Source organism: Pristiophorus japonicus, chromosome 9 (assembly GCF_044704955.1).
Source record: "Pristiophorus japonicus isolate sPriJap1 chromosome 9, sPriJap1.hap1, whole genome shotgun sequence".
In the NCBI taxonomy this organism is placed as follows: domain Eukaryota; kingdom Metazoa; phylum Chordata; class Chondrichthyes; family Pristiophoridae; genus Pristiophorus; species Pristiophorus japonicus.
The window spans coordinates 58,872,157-58,887,225 of NC_091985.1; the positions used below are offsets into that span (position 1 = coordinate 58,872,157).

The following is a 15,069-nucleotide window of genomic DNA, read 5'->3' on the forward strand; positions in this document are numbered from 1 at the left end:
ACTAAGCTGGGTGGCAGTGTGAGCTATGAGGAGGATGCTAGGAGGCTGCACGGTGACTTGGACAGGTGAGGTGAGTGGGAAAATGCATGGCAGATGCAGTATAATGTAGATAAATGTGAAGTTATCCACTTTGGTGGCAAAAACAGGGAGGCAGAATATTATCTGAATGGTGACAGATTAGGAAAAGGGGAGGTGCAACGAGACCTGGGTGTCATGGTACATCAGTCATTGAAAGTTGGCATGCAGGTGCAGCAGGCAATGAAGAAGGCAAATGGCATGTTGGCCTTCATAGCGAGAGGATTTGAGTATAGGAGCAGGGAGTCTTACTGCAGTTGAACAGGGCCCTGGTGAGGCCACACCTTGAATATTGTGTACAGTTTTGGTCTCCTAATCTGAGGAAGGACATTCTTGCTATTGAGGGAGTGCAGCAAAAGTTCACCAGACGGATTCCCAGGATGGCAGGACTGACATATGATGAAAGACTGGATTAACTAGACTTATATTCAATGGAATTTGGAAGAATGAGAGGGGATCTCATAGAACCATATAAAATTCTGATGGGATTGGACAGGTTAGATGCAGGAAGATGTTGAGGAAGTCCAAAACCAGGGGGTCCCAGTCTAAGGATAAGCCATTTAGACCGAGATGAGGAGAAACTTCTTCACTCAGAGAATTGTGAACCTGTGGAATTCTCTACCACAGAAAGTTGTTGAGGCCAATTCATTAGATATATTCAAAAGGGAATTAGATGTGGCCCTTGCAGCTGAAGGGATCAAGGTGTATGGAGAGAAAGCAGGAATGGGGTACTGAAGTTGCATGATCAGCTATAATCATATTGAATGGTGGTGCAGGCTCGAAGGGCCGAATGGCCTACTCCTCCACCTATTTTCTATGTTTCTATGTTTCTATGTTTCTAACATACCATGAACACTCTTCCCTGGAGGATCCTTTACTGTGAGATCATTAATTAATTCTATCTCATTACACATTAGCAGATCTAAAATAGTGTGCTCGCTGGTTGGTTCCACAATGTATTGTTCTAAGAAACCAACCTGAATACACTCTATGAACTCATCCTCAAGGCTAAGTTTGCCAATTTGATTTGTCCAATTTATATGAAGATTAAAATCGCCCATGATTATTGCCATACTTTTCTTACAAGCCTCCATTATTTCTTGATATATACTATTTTTTCTACAGTGTAGCTACTGTTAGGGGGCCTATAGATAACTCCCACCAGTGACTTATTTCCCACATTATTTCTTATCTCCATCGAAACTGATTCTACATTTTGATCTTCTGAGCCAATATCATTTCTCACTACTGCACTGATCTCATCCTTTATTAAGAGAGCAACCCCACCTCCTTTTCCTTTCTGCCTATCCTTCCAAAATATCAAATACCCCTGAATATTCAGTTCCCAGCCTTGGTCACCTTGCAACCACGTCTCTGTAAGGAGGAGAAATTTGTTCTGTCAGATGGTCGTGAATCTGTGGAATTCCCTACCCCAGAGAGCTGTGGAGGCTGGATCATTAAATATATTTAAGGTGGAGATAGACAGATTTTTGAATGATAAGGACCTCAAGGTTTATGGGTAGTGTACAAGGAAGTGGAGTTGAGGCCAAAAGCAGATCAGCCATGATCTTATTAAATGGCGGAGCAAAATGGCCTACTCCTGCTGCTATTTCTTATGTTCTTATGTTCTTATTTAATGCTTAAGAGATCTTACCCATTTATTTCTATTTTTTCCGTCAATTCATCTGTCTTGTTAACAAAACTTGATATCGAGCCATATAAAGAGACATCAGCGTCTTAAAGGAGGAGAGTGGCGGAGAAGTTTAGGGAGGGAATTCCAGAGCTTAGGACCTCGGCAGCTGAAGGCACGGCCGCCAATGGTGGAGTAATTAACATTGGGGTTGCGCAAGAGGCCAGAATCGGGGGATAATAGTGATTAGTTTTAAGTTTGCTTTGCCAATTTAGCTTTTGAAACTTCAGTTATATCAACATCCAACTTAAGAAAAGATATGTTCTATAAAAGGATGTCTAACTCCCTTTCTGCACACTAACACAATGACGAATTGCGTTCTGTCTTGCGCCTGTGCAGGTCAAGGCTCCTGGTTTTGCACTCGTCTGTTTTGTCATTAGGGCACAGCTTGGACCCAGACTGCAGTAATATGAATGTGGCTTCACTTCAGCCCTGTAAATAGGAGTCAACATGAAGTTACAGCGATGAAAACTGTAAACATTTTCTATTCCTTACAGGAATGATTTATTCCATCTGATCATTACTTGCTGTTTTGCTGTAACATACAATTTTGTTTCAAAATACACCAATACTTGCAATTTTCAAATAGGTTGAAAACATCTTGTATTTTGTATCTATATGTATTTAAAAAAATACCAGGACCAAGTTGATTCCTCTCATGCTAACCCACGTTGCCCTACTTAGTGGTAAAGAGCCTGAAGAAAAGGATCATGGTGTATGCTATTCATTATTAAATACACTGTGTTCTGATCCCACAGTCCTACACACACCCACCCACCCTGGACTGTGGTTTTTATGCAATGTATTGTGGACACCCCCAGTAAACTGCATGCGCATACTTGAGCAGCCAATGTCTCCAGAGGGAACACTAATCTGCCAAAATGTCTTCTTGGCTCGAGATCAGGACATATGCCTATTCTTGCTACAGTATTGAGTTTTGATGCCATTAGGGCCACCCAAATAGAAGCCCGCAAGCTTAAATTCAAACATTGTATTTGATTCCCAGAAGCCTTTAAGTTCCATCTCCTCCCCCCATCCCCACTACCACCACAGCAAAAATAGCTAAGTCATAAATAAAACATGTGATCTTGGGTTGTGATTTATTCAATTTTCATATCACTGAAAAATTTGCTTTGTAGCTTTTCCATTGCTCACAAAAAAGATCCAACACATAGATCTAGATTCAATTTCACTTTTACAAAAGTTATTAAAAAAGAACAATTGTCACTCTTACGTTTATAAACTATGGGTAGGCTTAAGATGTTTAATATAAAGAATAGGAATCATTCCCACCTCCTCCCCCCACCCCCCCACCCCACATCCCACCCCATTTGGTTATAGAACTGATAAGGCCATTAAATGTTAATCCCATTATTTGCCAAAGGTAGATCCAACCAGTATGGCTGCCCTGTAATCCTCTTATTAAATGCTCTCTCCTCCATTAATCTTTAGCCTGTTGCACATGGATTTCTGCTGTGTACGGAAATAGATTTGCTGATTTTATAACCTGTTGTTCTCCAGACTGATATCAGCATACGTGAATTGGCACTAAATGTGTTGAACTGTAGGTTAAGAACAAGTCCAGTTTGTAGATATAATGGGCTGGATTTTGCGGTCAGCGACGAATGAACGGCACCAGTCATTTGTTACACTTGCACTTGCCCACAGACTTTTTATGGGCTTTTGCACTGGAAGCTCCTGTCAGCCAGATATTCAAAAAGCGCAGCACCCTTTACAGAGCATCTAGGACCTGTGTGAATAGGACAAGCAACTGGTTATCTCCTTAATCAATCAGATTGAAGAATAATTAATGAGCAGCACAACATTTGAACCAGGAAGTGTCAGCTAGAATATTTAATTCAATGTCAAATCAAGTACAGAAAGTGAAATTAAAAAGAGGGATAGAAAGATTACATTAAGAGAAGAGAAAAAAAAGACAGAAAGAAAAAGTAAAAAAATACGTTTAATTTTTTACATTTTTAAAAATCTCCAACGATGATTAAAATCTGGAGGTACGTGACTCCACACTTGTTAAAGTTAATTTTCAGTGCCAGTGAGGTTGTTTGGCAGTAATTAAGACTTATCATGCTGTTAAAAGGGTACTTACACTGGAATGGACAAGCTCCAACATTTTTTGGCAAGTTTAGTGCGTATCTATCAGGTTACATTCAGCAACTTCACGCCTTTTCATGTATTTCAAAGGTGAGATTCTTGGTGAGATACCATGATTGCACAGCGTTTGGAGGAGCTGGGCATCTCGGACAGCATCTTCCTGATTTATGCATTTAACTGCGGTCACTGGAAGTCGCTATCCGATTTACACATTAATTGCGGTGAGCACTGTCAGTATCACTATTATTTCTACCAGCCCAATATAAATGCAACTTAATCACAGTTCTCAAATTTTAAAACAACTCTCCCAACTTCCTTGCCAGCATCAGAATGTGAGAGCTCCTGTATTTGAATGAGATAGAGTTCACGGAGGGGTAAAATTCAACTTTGTCGGGGGCACAAAGCGGGCAGAAGTAGTTGGGCCGCCCGTTATACTTCTTGTCCGATTTTCCACTCCGTTGATTTGAATAGGATGGAAAATTGAAGCGTGAAGTGTAATGGCGGCCCACTTTGTGCCCAATACAAAGTTGAATTTCACTCTCACTGTGCTTCAGCTGTAAAGGCATTCAGAACCTTTGGCACCTTGGAAGCTTATGAAGATGGGCACTTGATTCTAAAGCATAAGTTTATGATTTTGAAGCTCAGGGCTGCCAGTCACTTGAATTCCTTCGCCTCGGAAAGGTGAATTCAGTCTGATAGTTCTTCATATGAGTCTCCAGAGGATGGAATGCTACAGGCATGCCCGGCTTAAGTCATAGATTGACAGCTCTTATGACAACAGACCACGGATCAAGAGGGCGCGCGCATATTGGTGGTGAACTGCATGCAAAGGGGCAGTACACTAAGGATGGACAATCTGGCATTATTTTAGTTGGAATTTCAGAGGTCCTAAGGTTCATGACAACATATACCAATCTCCATCATACCAGCTAGTCCCCAAAATGACCCAGTTTGACAAGGACACTGTTGTGCATGTATAATATAAGTATATACCCTGTACACTCAATGTACAGTTACATAAGACTACTGAATGTATCTTCACACAGTATACACTATGCTTGTACCACCAGAGGGTGCAACTGGTGGAGACCTAGGGGTCACCTGTACAATGCAGGTAACCAGGTATAAAAGGAAGCTCACCATACTGTACCCTCATTCAGGAGCTGCAATAAATGGACTAAGGTCACAACAGTTCAAGTACAATACCTTACCTTGGGAAGGCATTACTAGAGTGCTTACAGACACAATAACTGGTGACGCGATTACGAATTTCCAGGCGAAAAATGGCTAACCTTGGCAACTTTCAACACTTTGCTGATGGGGAAGATGGGGACGCCTTTGTGGAAAGGCTCAAACACTTCTTCATTGTGAACGACCTGGTGGGAGACACACCGACCTCGCTGGCTGATAAGTGCAGAGCCATCCTGCTCAGCAGTTGTGGGCCCACCGTCTATGGTCTCATCAGGGACTTGCTAGCCCCAGAGAAGACAACAACCAAAACATACGCGGAGCTCGTAACGATGATACAGGAACAGCTCAAACCTAAAGAGAACATCCTCACAGCCAGACGCCGGTTCTACACACACCGGCGGCCTGAAGGCCAAAAAAAATCACAAAATATGCTGCAGACCTCAGACAATTGGCTGCACCATGTGATTTTGGCGACCACCTCACCGAAGCACTGAGGGACATCTTCGTTATTGGAATCGGCCACGAGGATCTCCTCCACAGGTTACTTTCTGCAAACACCGCGGTCACTCTGCAGAAGGCAATTAACGTTAGTCAGGTGTTCATGGTCTCGGCCTGTGATTCCAAGCGGATGATGATTCACCCCCCCGCACTCTAACCCGGCAAATACCGTGAACCGACTGCCGCCTTTTAGAGGCAAGGCTGCTAGCCCAAGTCCCGCGACCCTGAGTCCGCCACATGGGGCCAACCGGCCAGCCCCATGCTGGCGCTGTGGAGGGAATCACAGGGCCCATCAGTGCCGTTAAAAAGACTATACATGCAAAGGCTGTAACGCAAAAGGCCACCTCCAGTGAATGTGCAAGAGAACTTTTACTCACCGAGTCACTGAAGAGTTGGCAGATCATCCGGGCTCCAGTGCTGATGAAGAGGAAGAGAGAGTCCAGGAGGCAGCTCATCCCCATGAAGAGGTGTACGGAGTGTTTGCCTGCTCCACCGAGAGTTCCCCGTTGAAAATGGAAGTTGAAATCAATGATATTCCTGTCTCGATGGAGGTCGACATTGTTACGCTCATAATAAAGTGATACAACTGAGTACCTTATGCAATGAGTAAGTGTGACCTTAGCGCCTTTAATTAAACTCCAGAGTGTTCGTACAGCATGGGAGGCCTGCTTATATACAGTGCTCCCGAGGGATGTTGGGATCCCTTGGGACTCCAACAGGTAGGCCCTCTGGTGGTGGTATCATACAGGTTGCCAAGGGTTACATACATAACATCACTCCCTTCCAAAGTCAATACTACACTTATTTACAGGGTGAGACGATCTGGGGCTTTTCACTCCCTTGTCAATTGTCTCATAACAAATGCAGGTATGGGTGTGTTTGTTGGTTCTTCTCTGGGCTTGCCAGGCTGCTGGGCATGGTGAGTTCAGCTTCGTGGCCAACTGTGATGTCAGTTTCCACTTGTGTGTGTGTTGGAGGGTCAAAGTTGGTGGTGTCCGCTTCGGGTTGCTAGTGACTGTTTATGAATCGCAATTTGATTTGGTCCAAATGCTTTCTGCACGTTAGTCCATTGGCCAGTTTGACCTGAAACACCCTATTCTCTTCTTTGGCTATGACCGTGCCAGCAAGCCATTTGGGACCATGTCCATAGTTGAGTACAAATACAGGGTCATTGACTTCAATATCGCGTGACAAGTTTGCGCGATCATGGTACATGCTTTGTTGATGCCGGCTACCCTCAACGTGATCATGGAGATCAAGGTGGACAAGATAGAGCCTTGTTTTGAGCGCCCTTTTCATGAGCAGCTTGGCTGGGGGAACCCCGGTGAGCGAGTGGAGTCTGGTGCGGCAGTTGAGCAGGACTCGGGACAGGTGGGTCTGCAGGGAGCCTTCCAACACACGTTTCAAGCTTTGCTTGATGGTTTGGATTGTCCGTTCTGCCTGGCCGTTGGATGCGGGCTTGAACGGGGCAGATGTGACGTGCTTGATCCCATTGCGGGTCATGAATTCCTTGAATACAGCACTGGTGAAACATGGCCCATTGTTGCTAACAAGGACATCAGGCAGGCTGTGCATGGCAAACATGGCTTGTAGGCTTCGATGATGGCAGTGGACCTGCTTATAGATATTATTACACATTCAATCCATTTTGAATAAGCATCCACCACAGCCAAGAACATTTTACCGAGGAATGGGCCTGCAAAGTCAACGTGGAATCTAGACCACGATTTGGTGAGCCATGACCACAAATTTAGCGGTGCCTCTCTGGGTGCATTGCTCAGTTGAGAGTAAGTGTTGCATTGGCGCACGCATGACTCGAAGTCTGAGTCAATGCTGGGCCACCACACATGGGATCTGGCTATAGCTTTCATCATTACTCTGCCTGGGTGGGTACTGTGTAGAGCGCATATGAATATTTCCATGCCTTTCTTAGGCAAAACCACGTGATTACCCCACAAAAGACATTCCGCCTGTATGGACATTTCGTCTTTATGCCGCTGGAATGGCTTGATCTCTTCATGCATCTCCGCTGGGACACTGGACCAGCTCCCATGGAGGACACAGTTTTTTTTACCAAGGACAGTAAAGGATCCTGGCTGGTCCAGGTCCTGATCTGGCGGGCCATAACGGATGACTTTACATTTTCGAATGCATCCATCATCAAGAGCAAGTCTGCAGACTGTGCCATTTCCACCCCAATGGTGGGCAATGGTAGCCGACTGAGACCATCAGCGCAGTTCTCTGTGCCTGCTCTGTGGCGGTTTAATTGTTGTATGCAGACAGCGTGAGTGCCCATTTTTGGATGTGGGCAGAGGCATTGGTGTTAATCCCTTTGCTCTCTGAGAATAGTGATATGAGCAGCTTGTGGTCAGTTTCTAGCTCAAACTTGAGACCAAACAAATACTGGTGCATTTTTTTTACCCCTTAAATGCATGCCAGAGCTTGTTTTTCAATCATGCTGTAGACCCTTTCGGACTTTTACAAACTCCTGGATGCATAGACGACCGGTTGCAATGTTCCTGATTCGTTAGCCTGTTGTATCACACACCCGACCCCGTATGACGACGTATCGCAAGCTAGCAGTAATCATTTACATGGGTTGTATAGAACAAGCAGTTTGTTGGAACATAATAGATTTGTAGCTTTCTAAAAGCAGCCTCTTGTGATTTCCCCCATACCCAGTCATTTCCCTAGCGCTGTAGCACATCTAGGAGTTCTAGCAAGGTGCTTGACCTGGGTAGGAAATTACTGAAATAGTTGAGGAGTCCCAGGGACGACCGCAGCTCTGTCACGTTCTGTGGTCTCGGCGCGTTCTTGATAGCCTCCATCTTGGTGTCGGTGGGTCTGATGCCGTCTGCCGCGATTCATCTTCCTAAGAACTCGACCTCTGGCGCCAGGAAAACACACTTAGAGCATTTCAACCTGAGTCCCATGTGATCTAGTTGACGTAGAACCTCTTCCAGGTTCTCTAAGTGTTCGATGGTGTCCTGACCTGTGACCAGTGTGTCGTCCTGGAAGACCACGGTGTGCGGAGCTGACTTTAGCAGGCTCTCCATGTTCCGTTGGAAAATTGCCGCGGCCGAACGAATCCCAAATGGGCATCTGTTGTAGATGAACAGACCTTTGTGCGTGTTGATGCAGGTGAGGCCTTTCGAAGATTCCTCCAGCTCCTGCGTCATGTAGGCCGAGGTCAGGTCCAACTTGGTGAACGCCTTTCCTCCAGCCAGGGTCGCGAATAGGTCGTCTACCTTGGGTAGCGGGTACTGATCCTGTAGCGAAAAACGGTTATTCGTTTATAGTCCCCACAAATTCTGACCGTGCCGTCGCCTTTGAGAACCGGAACAATTGGAATGATCCACTCATTGAACTCAACCGGCGTGATAATGCCTTCTCGCTGCAGCCTGTCCAGCTCAATTTCCACTTTCTCTCGCATCATATATGCCATCGCCTTGTGGTGGATGGGCCATGTATCGGGAACCAAGTGGATCTGCATCTTCGTCCCCGAGAAGCTTCCAATGCCTGGCTCAAACAATGACGGGAACCTGCTCAGAAACTGGGCACATGAGGCGTCGTCGACGGACGAAATCGCTTGGATGTTGTCCCAGTTCCAGCGGATTTTTCCCAGCCAGCTTCTGCCGAAGAGTGTGGGGCCATCTCCTGGCACAATCCATAGTGGGAATTCGTGCACTGCTCCATCATAGGAGAATTTTACTTCTGCGCTGCCAATAACAGGGATCAGCTCTTTGGTGTAAGTTCTTAGCTTGGTGTGAATGGGGCTAAGCTTGGGCCTGTGTGCCTTGTTGCACCACAGCCTGTCGCAGGCCTTTTTGCTCATGAAAGATTGACTCACACCCGTGTCTAGTTCCATGGATACTGGAATTCCATTCAGTTCAACTTTTAACATGATCAGTGGACATTTCGTGGTGAAGGTGTGTACCCCGTACACTTCTGCCTCCTCGGTTCGAGTCTCTAGTTCAACCTGATCCACCATGGATCGATCTTCCTCTGCAATGTGGTGGTTTGCAGGGTTTGCAGCTCGTCTGCACATTCACTGGAGGTGTCCCATTGTTCCACAGCCTTTGCACACATAGTGTTTGAAGCGGCATTGATGGGCTCGATGATCACCCCCACAGTGCCAACAAGGTATTAACTGCTTCGCATTAATGCTTGATGGTGGACTCTGGGTCATATGAGGTCGTGCAGCTGCCGGCATGTACGTTCTGCCATATGCATTCCTGCCTGAAAATTACGTTACTTTGTGTACAGTACTAGCCGAAACCTCTTTATGCTGTGAAATTTTTTTGGTGTTGTCGCTGGTGGACATAAATGCCTGCGCTATCGTTATAGCTTTGCACAGATTCGGTCAATAGTCAATAGTTTGCAAAGAATAACCTGCCAAGCACAAAAAAGTCTCTTAGCATTTGCTCAAGGAATCCATCGAATTCGCAATGTCCTGTAAGGTGCCTTAGTTCGGCGACGTAGCTCGCCACTTCCTGGCCTTCAGACCGTTGACACGTGTAGAACCGATATCTTGCCATCAAAACACTTTTCTTTGGATTTAGGTGCTCCCGGACCAGCGTATACAGTTCTTTATAGGATTTGGTTATTGGTTTCACCAGAGGTAGAAGATTCTTCATGAGTCCATAGGTTGTTGCCCCACAGATGGTAAGGAGGATTGCCCTTCATTTGGCAGTGTTCTCGTTCCCTTCCAGCTTGTTGGCCACAAAGTTTTGGTTGAGTCGGTCCACGAAGGCCTCCAAATCATCCCCTTCAGAGAATTTCTCCAGGATACCAACAGTTCTTTGCATTTTCGCGTGGTTGTTCGTTATCTCATCGCCAATTGTTATGCTCATAATAAAATGATAATACTGAGTACTGAATGCAATGAGTACGTGTGAACTTAGCTCCTTTAATTAAACTCCAGAGTGTTTGTACAGCATGGGAGGCCTGCTTATATGCAATGCTCCCAAGGGATGCTGGGATCCCTTGGGACTCCAACAGGTAGGCCCTCTGATGGTGGTATGATACAGGTTGCCAAGGGTTACATACATAACAGACACAGGGGCGAGCCAATCACTGATAAATTAGACAGCCTTTGAGAAACTTTGGAACAATCCAATCGAACAACCTAAAATGCTCCCGATCCAGGTGAAGCTGCTCACCTACACAAACGACACCATCCCAGTCGTTGGCAGCGTGGATGTCCAGGTGTCCCATGGTGGCGCGATGCACAAGCTACCTTTGTGGTTCGTTGCTGGTGATGGTCCAACGCTGCTAGGTAGAAGGTGGATGAAACAAATCCAAATCTGTTGGAGCTGGGAAAACCTCCAAGGCCCGACGATCGATGTCCTATGCAGCCTCAAATTTGGATCCATCACAGCACCTGAAAATCCAACCGTCCAACTCAACTGCGTGGCAACGACACAGACCGTTCAACCCAACTGCGAGATGATCCAGTCCAAATGACCAGACCTCACATTCCAGGCTCCAGTGGCAGGACTCCGGTGGAAGAAGATTGGCGCAGAAGATAACCGTGGCAGAACCTGTGGAGAAAAGGATCACTGCAGCCTACCTCGTGGAGAGAAAGAAGATGGCACCCGCACCACGAGGTGAAGCGCCTGAAGTAAAGATGGTGTCGGCCAGACCACGAAGGGCAGCGTTGAGGGAGCAATACGTGATGCCAAGCAGCGAACCGGATAAGGGTAAAGATTGCAAGGCCCTCTTAAAGGAGACCGGCAACCCATCACAGTTAAAGGGACAGTTCCATTCTTTGTACAGCGATGCCGGTAATACAGTAGTAAAAGATGTAATTGACAAATGCAAGTATCTAAATATGACTTTGAACAGCGATGCCAGTAGTACATATGGAAAAGATGTAATTGACAAATGCAAATATGTAAAGACAACTAACAATATCAAGTCGGGTGATTGCGGTCGGAGCCAAAGTATTATGACTGTAAATGAAGAAATGATGTGCGATGCCGGGTTCTACATGTACGCCGACAAAACCAAGGGCAACCTCCCGTCGGAAACACCTAGGTCCAGCGGGCTACCTGATCATGTAACCTGCGCCTCTGGGACCAATGTGGTACCCCAGGGAGTGTGGCCACACACAGAGGGAGCATACCCTCTGCAGGGCCAGTGATCAGCGGACGGCAAAGGCACCACTACTGGTACCCTGCACAAGATCGGCCCCACCTCTCTGGCCACGAGGGTCAGTACCGGGAGCAAGAGGCTAGCACCCTCCAGCCCTCCCGACGGAACGTGGGATGATCAGGCTCCCACTACCGCTGAAGGGCAGCAGGGAGACACTTCAGCCCTCAAAGGAGGACAGGGAGACCACACATTCCTGTGGTTCTGCCCATCACTGGGCAACGGCAAAGGCCCTGAGACTCAGCCAAGGGAGCGATCCAAGCCCACCCAGCTGGCAGGGGGCGCAGCGCCGGCATCAGACAACCTGCACACAATCTGGTTACTCTGGAACTAACATCCTCACCCACCTGCACCTACACCCCAGGGGAAAGACTGTGATACCACGTATGTACCTTACCTGTAAAATGTACTTGTTCCACTACTGCAGAACCCAAACAGTGATGTAACTAATCCTACTTCTTTTTTTTTCTCTGTACATGTATGCACATGCAGGTGTTGAGCCACACACATGGTCTATTTTTGTGGGGGGGGAAATGGATGTATGTAGCCATGGACACACATGGATCACACCCAGAATCCACTCAACCCCCACTGCAACCTCCAACCGTCCACTGCTGACCATTTCCCAATGTTGTGGCAATCAGGACTTGGGGGTCTACAGGGAGCGAGCCATTCCTAAGCACAGACAAGGTGCAAGAGCTTTAGGCACTCAAGTCGAGGGCCAGAGCATATAGTGCAAAGGCCAGTGGCACAAGACTTAGGGGGGAGTGATTTTGTGTATGTATAATATAAGTATATACTCTGTACACTCAATGTACAGTTACATAAGACCACTGAATATATCTTCACACTGTATATACTATGCCTGTACCACTAGAGGGTGCAACTAGTGGAGTCCTAGGGGGTCACCTGTATACTGCAGGTAACCAAGTATAAAAGGGAGCTCACCATACTGTACCCTCATTCAGGAGCTGCAATAAATGGACTAAGGTCACAACAGTTCAAATACAATACCTTACCTCATGGAGTCATTATTAGAGTGCTTACAGACACAATAGGCACAGATATTTCCACGCCTCACAAAATACAACTGCAATTCTATAAATCCAATTGAAATCCACTAGAAATCAGAAATATACAGAACCTTTTCCCAGTAGACTATGAGGTAATGAAAAACAAGAGAATTTAAGAACCCAGTAATGGTAATGAGCAAACGTGTATCTTTGATATGCCTGACTTCTAAAAATGCAATTTCATTCATAGGTTATTCATTACAGAAATTGTTTTGCATTCTTCTATTATAATTAAAAAGAATTCCTCCTCTTTCCCACCTCCTCCATGGATTGAAAATAGATGTAATGTTTATTTGACTTTAAAGCTAATATTCCACCCAGACTATCTTTCATCTCACTCATGGGGCATCTCTTGTACAAACAGATCAAAAATGCTTCCTGAGCATTAGGAGCTAGTGGAAAAATCTGTAAGTGTTTTGATTACAGTATTCCCTTGCAGCTAAAGAAGAACACTATTAACGTCAGTGGAACTGAGAGTTGAAAGAGAAATGGAAATAAAATAATATAAAAATAATAAGGATAGTAATTTAATTTTAACTGGTTTTTCTGACTCATGCTGATGTAGTTGCACAGGTACCATCTACTGCCCTTTACCATGTGTGGCCATTCTCCATGTGCGGGGTTGCACACTGAGCATCAGGATGCTATTCAGTGATGGGAGTATCGGTATTGAACTTGATCCCGTTCTCACCCAATATCTACTCACATTTTCCAGCAAGCATCACTACCTCACAGAAGAGATTCCGCAATGGTTCAGTGAGTAGCTGAGCCACTACAGCCGGGAACATTTGAGCCCTGGTGTGCGTTAGGTTAACTGATCACAGATGGGCTGGTAGTACGATCCAGCAACCCCTGCTAAAAGTACGTGCATGGATGTCAGGTGAATAGACAGTTGTGATGCCGCATGGTTTAATAGTCTGTTTGATACTGAAATTGGCATGGCTTCTTCGGCAGCACCTCCCAAACCCCCGACCTCTAGCACCTAGAAGGGCAGTAGGTGCATGGGAACATCACCATCTACAAGTTCCTCTCCAAGTCACACGCCATCCTGACTTAGACATATATCAGCCATTGTTTCATCATTACTGGGTCAAAGTCCATACCTCACGGCACTGTGGGACTATCTTCACCACACGGACTGCAGCGGTTCAAGAAGGCAGCTCACCACCAGCTTCGCAAGGGCAATTAGGTATGGTTTAATAAATACTGGCCTTGTTCGTGACACCCATAACCCACAACGTGTCTAGGTTCAGATATGAATAATGGACACCAGCAAAATACTGGAGGATGTCTGGTGCCCATGAAAACCATACCATAGCAAGGAGAGGAGAGGGAGAAAAAAGTGGAAGAAAAAAGTTTAAAAAGAAAACAATCATGAATGCTAACCCCGATTGACTTTTTTTCCCCTTCCTCCAACCCAGGGGCACTGAGGCCAGATGTTGCACTGCAGCTGCCAATTTGGATGAGATCAACTAAAGGAGCTAAAGGTTGTTCTACATTGGCTCTTGTTTAATTCAGATCATGGGAAGTCAGCATCCACAATAAAAGTGGCCCTACGATTGTGTTACCAGGTCAAGAAAGCCCGATTGTGCAACGCAAACACGGGACGTGTACACCAGGACATTTTCTCCCATGACGCAATAATTGCCAATATAAAAGATCAAATCTGAGACTTTTTTAATCCATGTGGCTCAGCCCGACATTAGGCACTGCCTTTACGACTAAGCCACAGGAGAATTGTGAGTTGTAATTTCTTATAAGGGTGACATTTCTATTTACTGGTATTTTATCGCCAGGTCAGGAAAGTAACGATTTACTTTCAGCCACACTAGTCTGTATTAATTTACATTACCCCCTCACAGAAATGCTCTTGCTGGCAGCTGTAATTTAGAGGCAATTAACGTTAACCCTCTTCATATGTTGGAAAGCACTTTCCCACTGAAGTTGTTTGGGACATTTCAGGAAAACACATAAGTGCCTGACTGTCAGCCTAACATTAGGTCTTTTAATTGCATACTTTGCAAAGCATCTAATTAAATATTTATGCTGCATTTTATCAGACTTAAACATGTAAAAGGAACTGTCATTCCAAAGCAAAGGAGAGTAGTGATTAAAGCTGATGAATAGGTGGGTGGGTGTAGACAGTACATGTAGCAGGATGTAGTTAACTGGCTACCTGATATATGCATTCCTTTACATCATGCCTGAGAAAACAACAAAATAACCTCCTTTAGTCCCAGCAATCTAAGTAACTAATGCTGCATTTAGATTAACGTG

The 15,069-nt window shown here is 45.5% G+C and overlaps 1 long non-coding RNA gene across 1 annotated transcript in view; it reads left to right on the plus strand.

Moving 5' to 3' along the window:
• The window catches only part of LOC139272613 (uncharacterized), an 89,115-nt gene extending 74,549 nt beyond the window's left edge, over positions 1–14,566 (plus strand). The window contains exon 3 of the long non-coding RNA XR_011594908.1: positions 14,214–14,566. This is a non-coding gene — a long non-coding RNA (uncharacterized lncRNA). The remainder of the gene's footprint in view (positions 1–14,213) is intronic.
• Positions 14,567–15,069: the final 503 nt, after the last annotated feature.